The 17,204-nt window shown below is 54.1% G+C and overlaps 44 non-coding genes across 44 annotated transcripts; 8 read left to right on the top strand and 36 right to left on the bottom strand.

Annotated features, from left to right (window-relative positions):
• Nucleotides 1–213: 213 nt before the first annotated feature.
• On the bottom strand, nt 214–287 carry Trnai-aau (transfer RNA isoleucine (anticodon AAU)). Its single transcript has one exon. It is a non-coding gene; the product is annotated as a tRNA-Ile (tRNA).
• Nucleotides 288–486: 199 nt separating this feature from the next.
• On the bottom strand, nt 487–558 carry Trnae-uuc (transfer RNA glutamic acid (anticodon UUC)). The gene has a single exon. It is a non-coding gene; the product is annotated as a tRNA-Glu (tRNA).
• A 305-nt stretch (nt 559–863) lies between these two features.
• Trnam-cau (transfer RNA methionine (anticodon CAU)) lies at nt 864–936 on the bottom strand. Its single transcript has one exon. It is a non-coding gene; the product is annotated as a tRNA-Met (tRNA).
• A 161-nt stretch (nt 937–1,097) lies between these two features.
• Nucleotides 1,098–1,168, bottom strand: Trnag-gcc (transfer RNA glycine (anticodon GCC)). The gene has a single exon. It is a non-coding gene; the product is annotated as a tRNA-Gly (tRNA).
• Nucleotides 1,169–1,518: 350 nt separating this feature from the next.
• On the top strand, nt 1,519–1,590 carry Trnag-ucc (transfer RNA glycine (anticodon UCC)). The gene has a single exon. It is a non-coding gene; the product is annotated as a tRNA-Gly (tRNA).
• A 582-nt stretch (nt 1,591–2,172) lies between these two features.
• Nucleotides 2,173–2,246, bottom strand: Trnai-aau (transfer RNA isoleucine (anticodon AAU)). Its single transcript has one exon. It is a non-coding gene; the product is annotated as a tRNA-Ile (tRNA).
• A 199-nt stretch (nt 2,247–2,445) lies between these two features.
• Trnae-uuc (transfer RNA glutamic acid (anticodon UUC)) lies at nt 2,446–2,517 on the bottom strand. Its single transcript has one exon. It is a non-coding gene; the product is annotated as a tRNA-Glu (tRNA).
• A 305-nt stretch (nt 2,518–2,822) lies between these two features.
• On the bottom strand, nt 2,823–2,895 carry Trnam-cau (transfer RNA methionine (anticodon CAU)). The gene has a single exon. It is a non-coding gene; the product is annotated as a tRNA-Met (tRNA).
• Nucleotides 2,896–3,056: 161 nt separating this feature from the next.
• Nucleotides 3,057–3,127, bottom strand: Trnag-gcc (transfer RNA glycine (anticodon GCC)). Its single transcript has one exon. It is a non-coding gene; the product is annotated as a tRNA-Gly (tRNA).
• Nucleotides 3,128–3,477: 350 nt separating this feature from the next.
• On the top strand, nt 3,478–3,549 carry Trnag-ucc (transfer RNA glycine (anticodon UCC)). The gene has a single exon. It is a non-coding gene; the product is annotated as a tRNA-Gly (tRNA).
• A 582-nt stretch (nt 3,550–4,131) lies between these two features.
• On the bottom strand, nt 4,132–4,205 carry Trnai-aau (transfer RNA isoleucine (anticodon AAU)). Its single transcript has one exon. It is a non-coding gene; the product is annotated as a tRNA-Ile (tRNA).
• A 200-nt stretch (nt 4,206–4,405) lies between these two features.
• On the bottom strand, nt 4,406–4,477 carry Trnae-uuc (transfer RNA glutamic acid (anticodon UUC)). The gene has a single exon. It is a non-coding gene; the product is annotated as a tRNA-Glu (tRNA).
• A 305-nt stretch (nt 4,478–4,782) lies between these two features.
• Trnam-cau (transfer RNA methionine (anticodon CAU)) lies at nt 4,783–4,855 on the bottom strand. The gene has a single exon. It is a non-coding gene; the product is annotated as a tRNA-Met (tRNA).
• A 161-nt stretch (nt 4,856–5,016) lies between these two features.
• Nucleotides 5,017–5,087, bottom strand: Trnag-gcc (transfer RNA glycine (anticodon GCC)). Its single transcript has one exon. It is a non-coding gene; the product is annotated as a tRNA-Gly (tRNA).
• Nucleotides 5,088–5,437: 350 nt separating this feature from the next.
• On the top strand, nt 5,438–5,509 carry Trnag-ucc (transfer RNA glycine (anticodon UCC)). The gene has a single exon. It is a non-coding gene; the product is annotated as a tRNA-Gly (tRNA).
• A 582-nt stretch (nt 5,510–6,091) lies between these two features.
• On the bottom strand, nt 6,092–6,165 carry Trnai-aau (transfer RNA isoleucine (anticodon AAU)). Its single transcript has one exon. It is a non-coding gene; the product is annotated as a tRNA-Ile (tRNA).
• A 200-nt stretch (nt 6,166–6,365) lies between these two features.
• On the bottom strand, nt 6,366–6,437 carry Trnae-uuc (transfer RNA glutamic acid (anticodon UUC)). The gene has a single exon. It is a non-coding gene; the product is annotated as a tRNA-Glu (tRNA).
• Nucleotides 6,438–6,742: 305 nt separating this feature from the next.
• On the bottom strand, nt 6,743–6,815 carry Trnam-cau (transfer RNA methionine (anticodon CAU)). Its single transcript has one exon. It is a non-coding gene; the product is annotated as a tRNA-Met (tRNA).
• A 161-nt stretch (nt 6,816–6,976) lies between these two features.
• On the bottom strand, nt 6,977–7,047 carry Trnag-gcc (transfer RNA glycine (anticodon GCC)). The gene has a single exon. It is a non-coding gene; the product is annotated as a tRNA-Gly (tRNA).
• Nucleotides 7,048–7,402: 355 nt separating this feature from the next.
• Trnag-ucc (transfer RNA glycine (anticodon UCC)) lies at nt 7,403–7,474 on the top strand. The gene has a single exon. It is a non-coding gene; the product is annotated as a tRNA-Gly (tRNA).
• A 582-nt stretch (nt 7,475–8,056) lies between these two features.
• Nucleotides 8,057–8,130, bottom strand: Trnai-aau (transfer RNA isoleucine (anticodon AAU)). Its single transcript has one exon. It is a non-coding gene; the product is annotated as a tRNA-Ile (tRNA).
• A 200-nt stretch (nt 8,131–8,330) lies between these two features.
• Nucleotides 8,331–8,402, bottom strand: Trnae-uuc (transfer RNA glutamic acid (anticodon UUC)). Its single transcript has one exon. It is a non-coding gene; the product is annotated as a tRNA-Glu (tRNA).
• Nucleotides 8,403–8,707: 305 nt separating this feature from the next.
• Nucleotides 8,708–8,780, bottom strand: Trnam-cau (transfer RNA methionine (anticodon CAU)). Its single transcript has one exon. It is a non-coding gene; the product is annotated as a tRNA-Met (tRNA).
• Nucleotides 8,781–8,941: 161 nt separating this feature from the next.
• On the bottom strand, nt 8,942–9,012 carry Trnag-gcc (transfer RNA glycine (anticodon GCC)). Its single transcript has one exon. It is a non-coding gene; the product is annotated as a tRNA-Gly (tRNA).
• Nucleotides 9,013–9,367: 355 nt separating this feature from the next.
• Nucleotides 9,368–9,439, top strand: Trnag-ucc (transfer RNA glycine (anticodon UCC)). Its single transcript has one exon. It is a non-coding gene; the product is annotated as a tRNA-Gly (tRNA).
• Nucleotides 9,440–10,022: 583 nt separating this feature from the next.
• Trnai-aau (transfer RNA isoleucine (anticodon AAU)) lies at nt 10,023–10,096 on the bottom strand. Its single transcript has one exon. It is a non-coding gene; the product is annotated as a tRNA-Ile (tRNA).
• Nucleotides 10,097–10,296: 200 nt separating this feature from the next.
• On the bottom strand, nt 10,297–10,368 carry Trnae-uuc (transfer RNA glutamic acid (anticodon UUC)). The gene has a single exon. It is a non-coding gene; the product is annotated as a tRNA-Glu (tRNA).
• A 305-nt stretch (nt 10,369–10,673) lies between these two features.
• Nucleotides 10,674–10,746, bottom strand: Trnam-cau (transfer RNA methionine (anticodon CAU)). Its single transcript has one exon. It is a non-coding gene; the product is annotated as a tRNA-Met (tRNA).
• Nucleotides 10,747–10,907: 161 nt separating this feature from the next.
• Trnag-gcc (transfer RNA glycine (anticodon GCC)) lies at nt 10,908–10,978 on the bottom strand. The gene has a single exon. It is a non-coding gene; the product is annotated as a tRNA-Gly (tRNA).
• Nucleotides 10,979–11,333: 355 nt separating this feature from the next.
• Trnag-ucc (transfer RNA glycine (anticodon UCC)) lies at nt 11,334–11,405 on the top strand. The gene has a single exon. It is a non-coding gene; the product is annotated as a tRNA-Gly (tRNA).
• A 582-nt stretch (nt 11,406–11,987) lies between these two features.
• On the bottom strand, nt 11,988–12,061 carry Trnai-aau (transfer RNA isoleucine (anticodon AAU)). Its single transcript has one exon. It is a non-coding gene; the product is annotated as a tRNA-Ile (tRNA).
• A 200-nt stretch (nt 12,062–12,261) lies between these two features.
• Nucleotides 12,262–12,333, bottom strand: Trnae-uuc (transfer RNA glutamic acid (anticodon UUC)). The gene has a single exon. It is a non-coding gene; the product is annotated as a tRNA-Glu (tRNA).
• Nucleotides 12,334–12,638: 305 nt separating this feature from the next.
• Trnam-cau (transfer RNA methionine (anticodon CAU)) lies at nt 12,639–12,711 on the bottom strand. Its single transcript has one exon. It is a non-coding gene; the product is annotated as a tRNA-Met (tRNA).
• Nucleotides 12,712–12,872: 161 nt separating this feature from the next.
• Nucleotides 12,873–12,943, bottom strand: Trnag-gcc (transfer RNA glycine (anticodon GCC)). Its single transcript has one exon. It is a non-coding gene; the product is annotated as a tRNA-Gly (tRNA).
• A 355-nt stretch (nt 12,944–13,298) lies between these two features.
• Trnag-ucc (transfer RNA glycine (anticodon UCC)) lies at nt 13,299–13,370 on the top strand. The gene has a single exon. It is a non-coding gene; the product is annotated as a tRNA-Gly (tRNA).
• A 582-nt stretch (nt 13,371–13,952) lies between these two features.
• On the bottom strand, nt 13,953–14,026 carry Trnai-aau (transfer RNA isoleucine (anticodon AAU)). Its single transcript has one exon. It is a non-coding gene; the product is annotated as a tRNA-Ile (tRNA).
• Nucleotides 14,027–14,226: 200 nt separating this feature from the next.
• Nucleotides 14,227–14,298, bottom strand: Trnae-uuc (transfer RNA glutamic acid (anticodon UUC)). The gene has a single exon. It is a non-coding gene; the product is annotated as a tRNA-Glu (tRNA).
• A 305-nt stretch (nt 14,299–14,603) lies between these two features.
• On the bottom strand, nt 14,604–14,676 carry Trnam-cau (transfer RNA methionine (anticodon CAU)). The gene has a single exon. It is a non-coding gene; the product is annotated as a tRNA-Met (tRNA).
• A 161-nt stretch (nt 14,677–14,837) lies between these two features.
• On the bottom strand, nt 14,838–14,908 carry Trnag-gcc (transfer RNA glycine (anticodon GCC)). The gene has a single exon. It is a non-coding gene; the product is annotated as a tRNA-Gly (tRNA).
• A 355-nt stretch (nt 14,909–15,263) lies between these two features.
• Trnag-ucc (transfer RNA glycine (anticodon UCC)) lies at nt 15,264–15,335 on the top strand. Its single transcript has one exon. It is a non-coding gene; the product is annotated as a tRNA-Gly (tRNA).
• Nucleotides 15,336–15,918: 583 nt separating this feature from the next.
• Nucleotides 15,919–15,992, bottom strand: Trnai-aau (transfer RNA isoleucine (anticodon AAU)). Its single transcript has one exon. It is a non-coding gene; the product is annotated as a tRNA-Ile (tRNA).
• A 200-nt stretch (nt 15,993–16,192) lies between these two features.
• On the bottom strand, nt 16,193–16,264 carry Trnae-uuc (transfer RNA glutamic acid (anticodon UUC)). Its single transcript has one exon. It is a non-coding gene; the product is annotated as a tRNA-Glu (tRNA).
• Nucleotides 16,265–16,569: 305 nt separating this feature from the next.
• Trnam-cau (transfer RNA methionine (anticodon CAU)) lies at nt 16,570–16,642 on the bottom strand. The gene has a single exon. It is a non-coding gene; the product is annotated as a tRNA-Met (tRNA).
• Nucleotides 16,643–16,803: 161 nt separating this feature from the next.
• On the bottom strand, nt 16,804–16,874 carry Trnag-gcc (transfer RNA glycine (anticodon GCC)). The gene has a single exon. It is a non-coding gene; the product is annotated as a tRNA-Gly (tRNA).
• Nucleotides 16,875–17,204: the final 330 nt, after the last annotated feature.

Raw genomic sequence — 17,204 nt, 5'->3', positions numbered from 1 at the left:
CATCGGCAATCAGACATTTTCTTTCATTTTCTCTTCATCGGTTGAGAACCAGTGTATTCAAAATATTATGCCCATTGCCGAGTGAATGCTGTAGCGCTTCCCGACAAGTCGGGTTCGGATCCTCTGTCAACTTCCACGCATGGTGATGATCTTTTGGTCATCACACTCGCCAGCTGAAATCGGCGCTGCCTTTTCGTAGTAGTAAAAGAGTAGTGGGCCGTGGGGGGATCGAACCCGCGACCTTCGCGTTATTAGCACGACGCTCTAACCAACTGAGCTAACGGGCCTCGGCAGATGCAGTTGCTCAGCCCTAAACTGGAAACAGCTGGCATGAAGCCATACACCATTTCTATGGTCGTCGTGTGTCTGCTTCCCTAGTCTATATTCTGCTGACGGTCACGAAACAGTAGCTATATTGCGAGCAGGACGGGAAACGGCCGCTCGGACAGCTCAAACTTGTCACGATTCGTGTGAAAAAAAATTCCGTTCCGGTACCGGGAATCGAACCCGGGCCTCCTGGGTGAAAGCCAGGTATCCTAGCCACTAGACCACACCGGATGTGGCCGTTCCATTGGACCGTTCGTACGGTCGCTTGCCGCACTTCGTGTCGAGTGCCACGTCGGCGCCCTTCTCTCTTTGCGAGCATCTTTGCACATACTGACTGGCAAGGCGCGCACCTCAAACGTCGCAGAGCAATGCTTTTGGCTTCATGCTGTGCTGGGAGAAGAGGAAAAGGGAAGCTGTAAGTAGCAATAAGAGGAAGTAAACATTTTCCCGCTGAAGCGTTGAAACGTTGTGGATAACAAACAAGAAATACGTTGGCGCCCCAGCAACAGCACCACCATCAGTCACAGAAAATTAAATGCCCCGGGTGAGGATCGAACTCACGACCTTAAGATTATGAGACTTACGCGCTGCCTACTGCGCTACCGAGGCACGGGTGAACCGTTTCTCCTGGAAACTGGGTAAGTTGCGTACCCAATATTAGACGTAGAAACACTGTTCTTCCTGGATAACGTGTTCTGTTGCTACAATTTCATTGCCGGCCCAGTTGATTGCGGTGTTGCGGCAGCATTATCGCGGGAAAAGCAAAATGATGCATCGGCCGGGAATCGAACCCGGGCCGCCCGCGTGGCAGGCGAGCATTCTACCACTGAACCACCGATGCTCGGGCCAGCGGTAACTTCACGCTGCTTCCCGAGCAGATGTCTCAAGGGAAAGTGGGGCTGCCGTCAAGCGCCGTAGCATTCTGTGCGGAAGACGCTGCAGACGCTGAATCCTGCACTGCACTGCACTGCACTGCTTAAAAATGCCGCCAGAACGCGGTCCTCTGCGTACTCTTGCGTCGCCGGCGCCGACTCTTGCCAAAGGATGCGAAGTGTGCGTGGATACGCCGTCCGAATGCAACTGGATGTGTTCCCCTAGCCTACCTCGAAATGCGCCTGCAGGTACGATCACCTTCGGCCGCTGCCGACAGGCGGGAAGCCGACACCGCGCGGCGTCGGGGCGCTCGCTTGTGCGGTGGTGGTGTAATGGTCAGCATAGTTGCCTTCCAAGCAGTTGATCCGGGTTCGATTCCCGGCCACCGCAGCAGGCTTTTAATTTCGCGTATGAGTACTTTTGCCGCGCGCTCTTAAATTATTGTTTTTTCCCCCCTCTTACTCGCTGCATACCAGCCCTTAGTGTGTCTCGACTTGTCTCGACTTTGCTCAGCTGACGCGAGAGCTGACGCTCTCAAATCGGCCTATATCAAAACGACAAGCACGATAAACGACTGAGAGAGGGGAGGAGAGGCGAGGCGATGGACACACAGCACGCCCCTTCATTTCACGGTGGCGTCTCCCTGACCGAATCGGGCTGTAGCTCCGAAAATAAAAATAGGAAGTAAAACTGCCAATAGTACCCTGTGTTCCCATGCGCTCACCCGCCCAAGTACTGACAAGGGCCAAAGTTGTTACGCATCGGCAATCAGACATTTTCTTTCATTTTCTCTTCATCGGTTGAGAACCAGTGTATTCAAAATATTATGCCCATTGCCGAGTGAATGCTGTAGCGCTTCCCGACAAGTCGGGTTCGGATCCTCTGTCAACTTCCACGCATGGTGATGATCTTTTGGTCATCACACTCGCCAGCTGAAATCGGCGCTGCCTTTTCGTAGTAGTAAAAGAGTAGTGGGCCGTGGGGGGATCGAACCCGCGACCTTCGCGTTATTAGCACGACGCTCTAACCAACTGAGCTAACGGGCCTCGGCAGATGCAGTTGCTCAGCCCTAAACTGGAAACAGCTGGCATGAAGCCATACACCATTTCTATGGTCGTCGTGTGTCTGCTTCCCTAGTCTATATTCTGCTGACGGTCACGAAACAGTAGCTATATTGCGAGCAGGACGGGAAACGGCCGCTCGGACAGCTCAAACTTGTCACGATTCGTGTGAAAAAAAATTCCGTTCCGGTACCGGGAATCGAACCCGGGCCTCCTGGGTGAAAGCCAGGTATCCTAGCCACTAGACCACACCGGATGTGGCCGTTTCATTGGACCGTTCGTACGGTCGCTTGTCGCACTTCGTGTCGAGTGCCACGTCGGCGCCCTTCTCTCTTTGCGAGCATCTTTGCACATACTGACTGGCAAGGCGCGCACCTCAAACGTCGCAGAGCAATGCTTTTGGCTTCATGCTGTGCTGGGAGAAGAGGAAAAGGGAAGCTGTAAGTAGCAATAAGAGGAAGTAAACATTTTCCCGCTGAAGCGTTGAAACGTTGTGGATAACAAACAAGAAATACGTTGGCGCCCCAGCAACAGCACCACCATCAGTCACAGAAAATTAAATGCCCCGGGTGAGGATCGAACTCACGACCTTAAGATTATGAGACTTACGCGCTGCCTACTGCGCTACCGAGGCACGGGTGAACCGTTTCTCCTGGAAACTGGGTAAGTTGCGTACCCAATATTAGACGTAGAAACACTGTTCTTCCTGGATAACGTGTTCTGTTGCTACAATTTCATTGCCGGCCCAGTTGATTGCGGTGTTGCGGCAGCATTATCGCGGGAAAAGCAAAATGATGCATCGGCCGGGAATCGAACCCGGGCCGCCCGCGTGGCAGGCGAGCATTCTACCACTGAACCACCGATGCTCGGGCCAGCGGTAACTTCACGCTGCTTCCCGAGCAGATGTCTCAAGGGAAAGTGGGGCTGCCGTCAAGCGCCGTAGCATTCTGTGCGGAAGACGCTGCAGACGCTGAATCCTGCACTGCACTGCACTGCACTGCTTAAAAATGCCGCCAGAACGCGGTCCTCTGCGTATTCTTGCGTCGCCGGCGCCGACTCTTGCCAAAGGATGCGAAGTGTGCGTGGATACGCCGTCCGAATGCAACTGGATGTGTTCCCCTAGCCTACCTCGAAATGCGCCTGCAGGTACGATCACCTTCGGCCGCTGCCGACAGGCGGGAAGCCGACACCGCGCGGCGTCGGGGCGCTCGCTTGTGCGGTGGTGGTGTAATGGTCAGCATAGTTGCCTTCCAAGCAGTTGATCCGGGTTCGATTCCCGGCCACCGCAGCAGGCTTTTAATTTCGCGTATGAGTACTTTTGCCGCGCGCTCTTAAATTATTGTTTTTTCCCCCCTCTTACTCGCTGCATACCAGCCCTTAGTGTGTCTCGACTTGTCTCGACTTTGCTCAGCTGACGCGAGAGCTGACGCTCTCAAATCGGCCTATATCAAAACGACAAGCACGATAAACGACGGAGAGAGGGGAGGAGAGGCGAGGCGATGGACACACAGCACGCCCCTTCATTTCACGGTGGCGTCTCCCTGACCGAATCGGGCTGTAGCTCCGAAAATAAAAATAGGAAGTAAAACTGCCAATAGTACCCTGTGTTCCCATGCGCTCACCCGCCCAAGTACTGACAAGGGCCAAAGTTGTTACGCATCGGCAATCAGACATTTTCTTTCATTTTCTCTTCATCGGTTGAGAACCAGTGTATTCAAAATATTATGCCCATTGCCGAGTGAATGCTGTAGCGCTTCCCGACAAGTCGGGTTCGGATCCTCTGTCAACTTCCACGCATGGTGATGATCTTTTGGTCATCACACTCGCCAGCTGAAATCGGCGCTGCCTTTTCGTAGTAGTAAAAGAGTAGTGGCCCGTGGGGGGATCGAACCCGCGACCTTCGCGTTATTAGCACGACGCTCTAACCAACTGAGCTAACGGGCCTCGGCAGATGCAGTTGCTCAGCCCTAAACTGGAAACAGCTGGCATGAAGCCATACACCATTTCTATGGTCGTCGTGTGTCTGCTTCCCTAGTCTATATTCTGCTGACGGTCACGAAACAGTAGCTATATTGCGAGCAGGACGGGAAACGGCCGCTCGGACAGCTCAAACTTGTCACGATTCGTGTGGAAAAAAAATTCCGTTCCGGTACCGGGAATCGAACCCGGGCCTCCTGGGTGAAAGCCAGGTATCCTAGCCACTAGACCACACCGGATGTGGCCGTTCCATTGGACCGTTCGTACGGTCGCTTGCCGCACTTCGTGTCGAGTGCCACGTCGGCGCCCTTCTCTCTTTGCGAGCATCTTTGCACATACTGACTGGCAAGGCGCGCACCTCAAACGTCGCAGAGCAATGCTTTTGGCTTCATGCTGTGCTGGGAGAAGAGGAAAAGGGAAGCTGTAAGTAGCAATAAGAGGAAGTAAACATTTTCCCGCTGAAGCGTTGAAACGTTGTGGATAACAAACAAGAAATACGTTGGCGCCCCAGCAACAGCACCACCATCAGTCACAGAAAATTAAATGCCCCGGGTGAGGATCGAACTCACGACCTTAAGATTATGAGACTTACGCGCTGCCTACTGCGCTACCGAGGCACGGGTGAACCGTTTCTCCTGGAAACTGGGTAAGTTGCGTACCCAATATTAGACGTAGAAACACTGTTCTTCCTGGATAACGTGTTCTGTTGCTACAATTTCATTGCCGGCCCAGTTGATTGCGGTGTTGCGGCAGCATTATCGCGGGAAAAGCAAAATGATGCATCGGCCGGGAATCGAACCCGGGCCGCCCGCGTGGCAGGCGAGCATTCTACCACTGAACCACCGATGCTCGGGCCAGCGGTAACTTCACGCTGCTTCCCGAGCAGATGTCTCAAGGGAAAGTGGGGCTGCCGTCAAGCGCCGTAGCATTCTGTGCGGAAGACGCTGCAGACGCTGAATCCTGCACTGCACTGCACTGCACTGCTTAAAAATGCCGCCAGAACGCGGTCCTCTGCGTACTCTTGCGTCGCCGGCGCCGACTCTTGCCAAAGGATGCGAAGTGTGCGTGGATACGCCGTCCGAATGCAACTGGATGTGTTCCCCTAGCCTACCTCGAAATGCGCCTGCAGGTACGATCACCTTCGGCCGCTGCCGACAGGCGGGAAGCCGACACCGCGCGGCGTCGGGGCGCTCGCTTGTGCGGTGGTGGTGTAATGGTCAGCATAGTTGCCTTCCAAGCAGTTGATCCGGGTTCGATTCCCGGCCACCGCAGCAGGCTTTTAATTTCGCGTATGAGTACTTTTGCCGCGCGCTCTTAAATTATTGTTTTTTCCCCCCTCTTACTCGCTGCATACCAGCCCTTAGTGTGTCTCGACTTGTCTCGACTTTGCTCAGCTGACGCGAGAGCTGACGCTCTCAAATCGGCCTATATCAAAACGACAAGCACGATAAACGACGGAGAGAGGGGAGGAGAGGCGAGGCGATGGACACACAGCACGCCCCTTCATTTCACGGTGGCGTCTCCCTGACCGAATCGGGCTGTAGCTCCGAAAATAAAAATAGGAAGTAAAACTGCCAATAGTACCCTGTGTTCCCATGCGCTCACCCGCCCAAGTACTGACAAGGGCCAAAGTTGTTACGCATCGGCAATCAGACATTTTCTTTCATTTTCTCTTCATCGGTTGAGAACCAGTGTATTCAAAATATTATGCCCATTGCCGAGTGAATGCTGTAGCGCTTCCCGACAAGTCGGGTTCGGATCCTCTGTCAACTTCCACGCATGGTGATGATCTTTTGGTCATCACACTCGCCAGCTGAAATCGGCGCTGCCTTTTCGTAGTAGTAAAAGAGTAGTGGCCCGTGGGGGGATCGAACCCGCGACCTTCGCGTTATTAGCACGACGCTCTAACCAACTGAGCTAACGGGCCTCGGCAGATGCAGTTGCTCAGCCCTAAACTGGAAACAGCTGGCATGAAGCCATACACCATTTCTATGGTCGTCGTGTGTCTGCTTCCCTAGTCTATATTCTGCTGACGGTCACGAAACAGTAGCTATATTGCGAGCAGGACGGGAAACGGCCGCTCGGACAGCTCAAACTTGTCACGATTCGTGTGGAAAAAAAATTCCGTTCCGGTACCGGGAATCGAACCCGGGCCTCCTGGGTGAAAGCCAGGTATCCTAGCCACTAGACCACACCGGATGTGGCCGTTCCATTGGACCGTTCGTACGGTCGCTTGTCGCACTTCGTGTCGAGTGCCACGTCGGCGCCCTTCTCTCTTTGCGAGCATCTTTGCACATACTGACTGGCAAGGCGCGCACCTCAAACGTCGCAGAGCAATGCTTTTGGCTTCATGCTGTGCTGGGAGAAGAGGAAAAGGGAAGCTGTAAGTAGCAATAAGAGGAAGTAAACATTTTCCCGCTGAAGCGTTGAAACGTTGTGGATAACAAACAAGAAATACGTTGGCGCCCCAGCAACAGCACCACCATCAGTCACAGAAAATTAAATGCCCCGGGTGAGGATCGAACTCACGACCTTAAGATTATGAGACTTACGCGCTGCCTACTGCGCTACCGAGGCACGGGTGAACCGTTTCTCCTGGAAACTGGGTAAGTTGCGTACCCAATATTAGACGTAGAAACACTGTTCTTCCTGGATAACGTGTTCTGTTGCTACAATTTCATTGCCGGCCCAGTTGATTGCGGTGTTGCGGCAGCATTATCGCGGGAAAAGCAAAATGATGCATCGGCCGGGAATCGAACCCGGGCCGCCCGCGTGGCAGGCGAGCATTCTACCACTGAACCACCGATGCTCGGGCCAGCGGTAACTTCACGCTGCTTCCCGAGCAGATGTCTCAAGGGAAAGTGGGGCTGCCGTCAAGCGCCGTAGCATTCTGTGCGGAAGACGCTGCAGACGCTGAATCCTGCACTGCACTGCACTGCACTGCACTGCTGAAAAATGCCGCCAGAACGCGGTCCTCTGCGTACTCTTGCGTCGCCGGCGCCGACTCTTGCCAAAGGATGCGAAGTGTGCGTGGATACGCCGTCCGAATGCAACTGGATGTGTTCCCCTAGCCTACCTCGAAATGCGCCTGCAGGTACGATCACCTTCGGCCGCTGCCGACAGGCGGGAAGCCGACACCGCGCGGCGTCGGGGCGCTCGCTTGTGCGGTGGTGGTGTAATGGTCAGCATAGTTGCCTTCCAAGCAGTTGATCCGGGTTCGATTCCCGGCCACCGCAGCAGGCTTTTAATTTCGCGTATGAGTACTTTTGCCGCGCGCTCTTAAATTATTGTTTTTTCCCCCCTCTTACTCGCTGCATACCAGCCCTTAGTGTGTCTCGACTTGTCTCGACTTTGCTCAGCTGACGCGAGAGCTGACGCTCTCAAATCGGCCTATATCAAAACGACAAGCACGATAAACGACTGAGAGAGGGGAGGAGAGGCGAGGCGATGGACACACAGCACGCCCCTTCATTTCACGGTGGCGTCTCCCTGACCGAATCGGGCTGTAGCTCCGAAAAGAAAAATAGGAAGTAAAACTGCCAATAGTACCCTGTGTTCCCATGCGCTCACCCGCCCAAGTACTGACAAGGGCCAAAGTTGTTACGCATCGGCAATCAGACATTTTCTTTCATTTTCTCTTCATCGGTTGAGAACCAGTGTATTCAAAATATTATGCCCATTGCCGAGTGAATGCTGTAGCGCTTCCCGACAAGTCGGGTTCGGATCCTCTGTCAACTTCCACGCATGGTGATGATCTTTTGGTCATCACACTCGCCAGCTGAAATCGGCGCTGCCTTTTCGTAGTAGTAAAAGAGTAGTGGCCCGTGGGGGGATCGAACCCGCGACCTTCGCGTTATTAGCACGACGCTCTAACCAACTGAGCTAACGGGCCTCGGCAGATGCAGTTGCTCAGCCCTAAACTGGAAACAGCTGGCATGAAGCCATACACCATTTCTATGGTCGTCGTGTGTCTGCTTCCCTAGTCTATATTCTGCTGACGGTCACGAAACAGTAGCTATATTGCGAGCAGGACGGGAAACGGCCGCTCGGACAGCTCAAACTTGTCACGATTCGTGTGGAAAAAAAATTCCGTTCCGGTACCGGGAATCGAACCCGGGCCTCCTGGGTGAAAGCCAGGTATCCTAGCCACTAGACCACACCGGGTGTGGTCGTTCCATTGGACCGTTCGTACGGTCGCTTGTCGCACTTCGTGTCGAGTGCCACGTCGGCGCCCTTCTCTCTTTGCGAGCATCTTTGCACATACTGACTGGCAAGGCGCGCACCTCAAACGTCGCAGAGCAATGCTTTTGGCTTCATGCTGTGCTGGGAGAAGAGGAAAAGGGAAGCTGTAAGTAGCAATAAGAGGAAGTAAACATTTTCCCGCTGAAGCGTTGAAACGTTGTGGATAACAAACAAGAAATACGTTGGCGCCCCAGCAACAGCACCACCATCAGTCACAGAAAATTAAATGCCCCGGGTGAGGATCGAACTCACGACCTTAAGATTATGAGACTTACGCGCTGCCTACTGCGCTACCGAGGCACGGGTGAACCGTTTCTCCTGGAAACTGGGTAAGTTGCGTACCCAATATTAGACGTAGAAACACTGTTCTTCCTGGATAACGTGTTCTGTTGCTACAATTTCATTGCCGGCCCAGTTGATTGCGGTGTTGCGGCAGCATTATCGCGGGAAAAGCAAAATGATGCATCGGCCGGGAATCGAACCCGGGCCGCCCGCGTGGCAGGCGAGCATTCTACCACTGAACCACCGATGCTCGGGCCAGCGGTAACTTCACGCTGCTTCCCGAGCAGATGTCTCAAGGGAAAGTGGGGCTGCCGTCAAGCGCCGTAGCATTCTGTGCGGAAGACGCTGCAGACGCTGAATCCTGCACTGCACTGCACTGCACTGCACTGCTGAAAAATGCCGCCAGAACGCGGTCCTCTGCGTACTCTTGCGTCGCCGGCGCCGACTCTTGCCAAAGGATGCGAAGTGTGCGTGGATACGCCGTCCGAATGCAACTGGATGTGTTCCCCTAGCCTACCTCGAAATGCGCCTGCAGGTACGATCACCTTCGGCCGCTGCCGACAGGCGGGAAGCCGACACCGCGCGGCGTCGGGGCGCTCGCTTGTGCGGTGGTGGTGTAATGGTCAGCATAGTTGCCTTCCAAGCAGTTGATCCGGGTTCGATTCCCGGCCACCGCAGCAGGCTTTTAATTTCGCGTATGAGTACTTTTGCCGCGCGCTCTTAAATTATTGTTTTTTCCCCCCTCTTACTCGCTGCATACCAGCCCTTAGTGTGTCTCGACTTGTCTCGACTTTGCTCAGCTGACGCGAGAGCTGACGCTCTCAAATCGGCCTATATCAAAACGACAAGCACGATAAACGACTGAGAGAGGGGAGGAGAGGCGAGGCGATGGACACACAGCACGCCCCCTTCATTTCACGGTGGCGTCTCCCTGACCGAATCGGGCTGTAGCTCCGAAAAGAAAAATAGGAAGTAAAACTGCCAATAGTACCCTGTGTTCCCATGCGCTCACCCGCCCAAGTACTGACAAGGGCCAAAGTTGTTACGCATCGGCAATCAGACATTTTCTTTCATTTTCTCTTCATCGGTTGAGAACCAGTGTATTCAAAATATTATGCCCATTGCCGAGTGAATGCTGTAGCGCTTCCCGACAAGTCGGGTTCGGATCCTCTGTCAACTTCCACGCATGGTGATGATCTTTTGGTCATCACACTCGCCAGCTGAAATCGGCGCTGCCTTTTCGTAGTAGTAAAAGAGTAGTGGCCCGTGGGGGGATCGAACCCGCGACCTTCGCGTTATTAGCACGACGCTCTAACCAACTGAGCTAACGGGCCTCGGCAGATGCAGTTGCTCAGCCCTAAACTGGAAACAGCTGGCATGAAGCCATACACCATTTCTATGGTCGTCGTGTGTCTGCTTCCCTAGTCTATATTCTGCTGACGGTCACGAAACAGTAGCTATATTGCGAGCAGGACGGGAAACGGCCGCTCGGACAGCTCAAACTTGTCACGATTCGTGTGGAAAAAAAATTCCGTTCCGGTACCGGGAATCGAACCCGGGCCTCCTGGGTGAAAGCCAGGTATCCTAGCCACTAGACCACACCGGATGTGGCCGTTCCATTGGACCGTTCGTACGGTCGCTTGTCGCACTTCGTGTCGAGTGCCACGTCGGCGCCCTTCTCTCTTTGCGAGCATCTTTGCACATACTGACTGGCAAGGCGCGCACCTCAAACGTCGCAGAGCAATGCTTTTGGCTTCATGCTGTGCTGGGAGAAGAGGAAAAGGGAAGCTGTAAGTAGCAATAAGAGGAAGTAAACATTTTCCCGCTGAAGCGTTGAAACGTTGTGGATAACAAACAAGAAATACGTTGGCGCCCCAGCAACAGCACCACCATCAGTCACAGAAAATTAAATGCCCCGGGTGAAGATCGAACTCACGACCTTAAGATTATGAGACTTACGCGCTGCCTACTGCGCTACCGAGGCACGGGTGAACCGTTTCTCCTGGAAACTGGGTAAGTTGCGTACCCAATATTAGACGTAGAAACACTGTTCTTCCTGGATAACGTGTTCTGTTGCTACAATTTCATTGCCGGCCCAGTTGATTGCGGTGTTGCGGCAGCATTATCGCGGGAAAAGCAAAATGATGCATCGGCCGGGAATCGAACCCGGGCCGCCCGCGTGGCAGGCGAGCATTCTACCACTGAACCACCGATGCTCGGGCCAGCGGTAACTTCACGCTGCTTCCCGAGCAGATGTCTCAAGGGAAAGTGGGGCTGCCGTCAAGCGCCGTAGCATTCTGTGCGGAAGACGCTGCAGACGCTGAATCCTGCACTGCACTGCACTGCACTGCACTGCTGAAAAATGCCGCCAGAACGCGGTCCTCTGCGTACTCTTGCGTCGCCGGCGCCGACTCTTGCCAAAGGATGCGAAGTGTGCGTGGATACGCCGTCCGAATGCAACTGGATGTGTTCCCCTAGCCTACCTCGAAATGCGCCTGCAGGTACGATCACCTTCGGCCGCTGCCGACAGGCGGGAAGCCGACACCGCGCGGCGTCGGGGCGCTCGCTTGTGCGGTGGTGGTGTAATGGTCAGCATAGTTGCCTTCCAAGCAGTTGATCCGGGTTCGATTCCCGGCCACCGCAGCAGGCTTTTAATTTCGCGTATGAGTACTTTTGCCGCGCGCTCTTAAATTATTGTTTTTTCCCCCCTCTTACTCGCTGCATACCAGCCCTTAGTGTGTCTCGACTTGTCTCGACTTTGCTCAGCTGACGCGAGAGCTGACGCTCTCAAATCGGCCTATATCAAAACGACAAGCACGATAAACGACTGAGAGAGGGGAGGAGAGGCGAGGCGATGGACACACAGCACGCCCCTTCATTTCACGGTGGCGTCTCCCTGACCGAATCGGGCTGTAGCTCCGAAAAGAAAAATAGGAAGTAAAACTGCCAATAGTACCCTGTGTTCCCATGCGCTCACCCGCCCAAGTACTGACAAGGGCCAAAGTTGTTACGCATCGGCAATCAGACATTTTCTTTCATTTTCTCTTCATCGGTTGAGAACCAGTGTATTCAAAATATTATGCCCATTGCCGAGTGAATGCTGTAGCGCTTCCCGACAAGTCGGGTTCGGATCCTCTGTCAACTTCCACGCATGGTGATGATCTTTTGGTCATCACACTCGCCAGCTGAAATCGGCGCTGCCTTTTCGTAGTAGTAAAAGAGTAGTGGCCCGTGGGGGGATCGAACCCGCGACCTTCGCGTTATTAGCACGACGCTCTAACCAACTGAGCTAACGGGCCTCGGCAGATGCAGTTGCTCAGCCCTAAACTGGAAACAGCTGGCATGAAGCCATACACCATTTCTATGGTCGTCGTGTGTCTGCTTCCCTAGTCTATATTCTGCTGACGGTCACGAAACAGTAGCTATATTGCGAGCAGGACGGGAAACGGCCGCTCGGACAGCTCAAACTTGTCACGATTCGTGTGGAAAAAAAATTCCGTTCCGGTACCGGGAATCGAACCCGGGCCTCCTGGGTGAAAGCCAGGTATCCTAGCCACTAGACCACACCGGGTGTGGTCGTTCCATTGGACCGTTCGTACGGTCGCTTGTCGCACTTCGTGTCGAGTGCCACGTCGGCGCCCTTCTCTCTTTGCGAGCATCTTTGCACATACTGACTGGCAAGGCGCGCACCTCAAACGTCGCAGAGCAATGCTTTTGGCTTCATGCTGTGCTGGGAGAAGAGGAAAAGGGAAGCTGTAAGTAGCAATAAGAGGAAGTAAACATTTTCCCGCTGAAGCGTTGAAACGTTGTGGATAACAAACAAGAAATACGTTGGCGCCCCAGCAACAGCACCACCATCAGTCACAGAAAATTAAATGCCCCGGGTGAGGATCGAACTCACGACCTTAAGATTATGAGACTTACGCGCTGCCTACTGCGCTACCGAGGCACGGGTGAACTTTTTCTCCTGGAAACTGGGTAAGTTGCGTACCCAATATTAGACGTAGAAACACTGTTCTTCCTGGATAACGTGTTCTGTTGCTACAATTTCATTGCCGGCCCAGTTGATTGCGGTGTTGCGGCAGCATTATCGCGGGAAAAGCAAAATGATGCATCGGCCGGGAATCGAACCCGGGCCGCCCGCGTGGCAGGCGAGCATTCTACCACTGAACCACCGATGCTCGGGCCAGCGGTAACTTCACGCTGCTTCCCGAGCAGATGTCTCAAGGGAAAGTGGGGCTGCCGTCAAGCGCCGTAGCATTCTGTGCGGAAGACGCTGCAGACGCTGAATCCTGCACTGCACTGCACTGCACTGCACTGCTGAAAAATGCCGCCAGAACGCGGTCCTCTGCGTACTCTTGCGTCGCCGGCGCCGACTCTTGCCAAAGGATGCGAAGTGTGCGTGGATACGCCGTCCGAATGCAACTGGATGTGTTCCCCTAGCCTACCTCGAAATGCGCCTGCAGGTACGATCACCTTCGGCCGCTGCCGACAGGCGGGAAGCCGACACCGCGCGGCGTCGGGGCGCTCGCTTGTGCGGTGGTGGTGTAATGGTCAGCATAGTTGCCTTCCAAGCAGTTGATCCGGGTTCGATTCCCGGCCACCGCAGCAGGCTTTTAATTTCGCGTATGAGTACTTTTGCCGCGCGCTCTTAAATTATTGTTTTTTCCCCCCTCTTACTCGCTGCATACCAGCCCTTAGTGTGTCTCGACTTGTCTCGACTTTGCTCAGCTGACGCGAGAGCTGACGCTCTCAAATCGGCCTATATCAAAACGACAAGCACGATAAACGACTGAGAGAGGGGAGGAGAGGCGAGGCGATGGACACACAGCACGCCCCTTCATTTCACGGTGGCGTCTCCCTGACCGAATCGGGCTGTAGCTCCGAAAAGAAAAATAGGAAGTAAAACTGCCAATAGTACCCTGTGTTCCCATGCGCTCACCCGCCCAAGTACTGACAAGGGCCAAAGTTGTTACGCATCGGCAATCAGACATTTTCTTTCATTTTCTCTTCATCGGTTGAGAACCAGTGTATTCAAAATATTATGCCCATTGCCGAGTGAATGCTGTAGCGCTTCCCGACAAGTCGGGTTCGGATCCTCTGTCAACTTCCACGCATGGTGATGATCTTTTGGTCATCACACTCGCCAGCTGAAATCGGCGCTGCCTTTTCGTAGTAGTAAAAGAGTAGTGGCCCGTGGGGGGATCGAACCCGCGACCTTCGCGTTATTAGCACGACGCTCTAACCAACTGAGCTAACGGGCCTCGGCAGATGCAGTTGCTCAGCCCTAAACTGGAAACAGCTGGCATGAAGCCATACACCATTTCTATGGTCGTCGTGTGTCTGCTTCCCTAGTCTATATTCTGCTGACGGTCACGAAACAGTAGCTATATTGCGAGCAGGACGGGAAACGGCCGCTCGGACAGCTCAAACTTGTCACGATTCGTGTGGAAAAAAAATTCCGTTCCGGTACCGGGAATCGAACCCGGGCCTCCTGGGTGAAAGCCAGGTATCCTAGCCACTAGACCACACCGGGTGTGGTCGTTCCATTGGACCGTTCGTACGGTCGCTTGTCGCACTTCGTGTCGAGTGCCACGTCGGCGCCCTTCTCTCTTTGCGAGCATCTTTGCACATACTGACTGGCAAGGCGCGCACCTCAAACGTCGCAGAGCAATGCTTTTGGCTTCATGCTGTGCTGGGAGAAGAGGAAAAGGGAAGCTGTAAGTAGCAATAAGAGGAAGTAAACATTTTCCCGCTGAAGCGTTGAAACGTTGTGGATAACAAACAAGAAATACGTTGGCGCCCCAGCAACAGCACCACCATCAGTCACAGAAAATTAAATGCCCCGGGTGAGGATCGAACTCACGACCTTAAGATTATGAGACTTACGCGCTGCCTACTGCGCTACCGAGGCACGGGTGAACCGTTTCTCCTGGAAACTGGGTAAGTTGCGTACCCAATATTAGACGTAGAAACACTGTTCTTCCTGGATAACGTGTTCTGTTGCTACAATTTCATTGCCGGCCCAGTTGATTGCGGTGTTGCGGCAGCATTATCGCGGGAAAAGCAAAATGATGCATCGGCCGGGAATCGAACCCGGGCCGCCCGCGTGGCAGGCGAGCATTCTACCACTGAACCACCGATGCTCGGGCCAGCGGTAACTTCACGCTGCTTCCCGAGCAGATGTCTCAAGGGAAAGTGGGGCTGCCGTCAAGCGCCGTAGCATTCTGTGCGGAAGACGCTGCAGACGCTGAATCCTGCACTGCACTGCACTGCACTGCACTGCTGAAAAATGCCGCCAGAACGCGGTCCTCTGCGTACTCTTGCGTCGCCGGCGCCGACTCTTGCCAAAGGATGCGAAGTGTGCGTGGATACGCCGTCCGAATGCAACTGGATGTGTTCCCCTAGCCTACCTCGAAATGCGCCTGCAGGTACGATCACCTTCGGCCGCTGCCGACAGGCGGGAAGCCGACACCGCGCGGCGTCGGGGCGCTCGCTTGTGCGGTGGTGGTGTAATGGTCAGCATAGTTGCCTTCCAAGCAGTTGATCCGGGTTCGATTCCCGGCCACCGCAGCAGGCTTTTAATTTCGCGTATGAGTACTTTTGCCGCGCGCTCTTAAATTATTGTTTTTTCCCCCCTCTTACTCGCTGCATACCAGCCCTTAGTGTGTCTCGACTTGTCTCGACTTTGCTCAGCTGACGCGAGAGCTGACGCTCTCAAATCGGCCTATATCAAAACGACAAGCACGATAAACGACTGAGAGAGGGGAGGAGAGGCGAGGCGATGGACACACAGCACGCCCCCTTCATTTCACGGTGGCGTCTCCCTGACCGAATCGGGCTGTAGCTCCGAAAAGAAAAATAGGAAGTAAAACTGCCAATAGTACCCTGTGTTCCCATGCGCTCACCCGCCCAAGTACTGACAAGGGCCAAAGTTGTTACGCATCGGCAATCAGACATTTTCTTTCATTTTCTCTTCATCGGTTGAGAACCAGTGTATTCAAAATATTATGCCCATTGCCGAGTGAATGCTGTAGCGCTTCCCGACAAGTCGGGTTCGGATCCTCTGTCAACTTCCACGCATGGTGATGATCTTTTGGTCATCACACTCGCCAGCTGAAATCGGCGCTGCCTTTTCGTAGTAGTAAAAGAGTAGTGGCCCGTGGGGGGATCGAACCCGCGACCTTCGCGTTATTAGCACGACGCTCTAACCAACTGAGCTAACGGGCCTCGGCAGATGCAGTTGCTCAGCCCTAAACTGGAAACAGCTGGCATGAAGCCATACACCATTTCTATGGTCGTCGTGTGTCTGCTTCCCTAGTCTATATTCTGCTGACGGTCACGAAACAGTAGCTATATTGCGAGCAGGACGGGAAACGGCCGCTCGGACAGCTCAAACTTGTCACGATTCGTGTGGAAAAAAAATTCCGTTCCGGTACCGGGAATCGAACCCGGGCCTCCTGGGTGAAAGCCAGGTATCCTAGCCACTAGACCACACCGGATGTGGCCGTTCCATTGGACCGTTCGTACGGTCGCTTGTCGCACTTCGTGTCGAGTGCCACGTCGGCGCCCTTCTCTCTTTGCGAGCATCTTTGCACATACTGACTGGCAAGGCGCGCACCTCAAACGTCGCAGAGCAATGCTTTTGGCTTCATGCTGTGCTGGGAGAAGAGGAAAAGGGAAGCTGTAAGTAGCAATAAGAGGAAGTAAACATTTTCCCGCTGAAGCGTTGAAACGTTGTGGATAACAAACAAGAAATACGTTGGCGCCCCAGCAACAGCACCACCATCAGTCACAGAAAATTAAATGCCCCGGGTGAGGATCGAACTCACGACCTTAAGATTATGAGACTTACGCGCTGCCTACTGCGCTACCGAGGCACGGGTGAACCGTTTCTCCTGGAAACTGGGTAAGTTGCGTACCCAATATTAGACGTAGAAACACTGTTCTTCCTGGATAACGTGTTCTGTTGCTACAATTTCATTGCCGGCCCAGTTGATTGCGGTGTTGCGGCAGCATTATCGCGGGAAAAGCAAAATGATGCATCGGCCGGGAATCGAACCCGGGCCGCCCGCGTGGCAGGCGAGCATTCTACCACTGAACCACCGATGCTCGGGCCAGCGGTAACTTCACGCTGCTTCCCGAGCAGATGTCTCAAGGGAAAGTGGGGCTGCCGTCAAGCGCCGTAGCATTCTGTGCGGAAGACGCTGCAGACGCTGAATCCTGCACTGCACTGCACTGCACTGCACTGCTGAAAAATGCCGCCAGAACGCGGTCCTCTGCGTACTCTTGCGTCGCCGGCGCCGACTCTTGCCAAAGGATGCGAAGTGTGCGTGGATACGCCGTCCGAATGCAACTGGATGTGTTCCCCTAGCCTACCTCGAAATGCGCCTGCAGGTACGATCACCTTCGGCCGCTGCCGACAGGCGGGAAGCCGACACC

Source organism: Schistocerca cancellata, unplaced genomic scaffold, assembly GCF_023864275.1.
Source record: "Schistocerca cancellata isolate TAMUIC-IGC-003103 unplaced genomic scaffold, iqSchCanc2.1 HiC_scaffold_320, whole genome shotgun sequence".
NCBI classification, from domain to species: Eukaryota; Metazoa; Arthropoda; class Insecta; order Orthoptera; family Acrididae; genus Schistocerca; species Schistocerca cancellata.
Note: the sequence above shows the minus strand (reverse complement) of the source record. Positions and strands in the feature narration are given on the sequence as shown.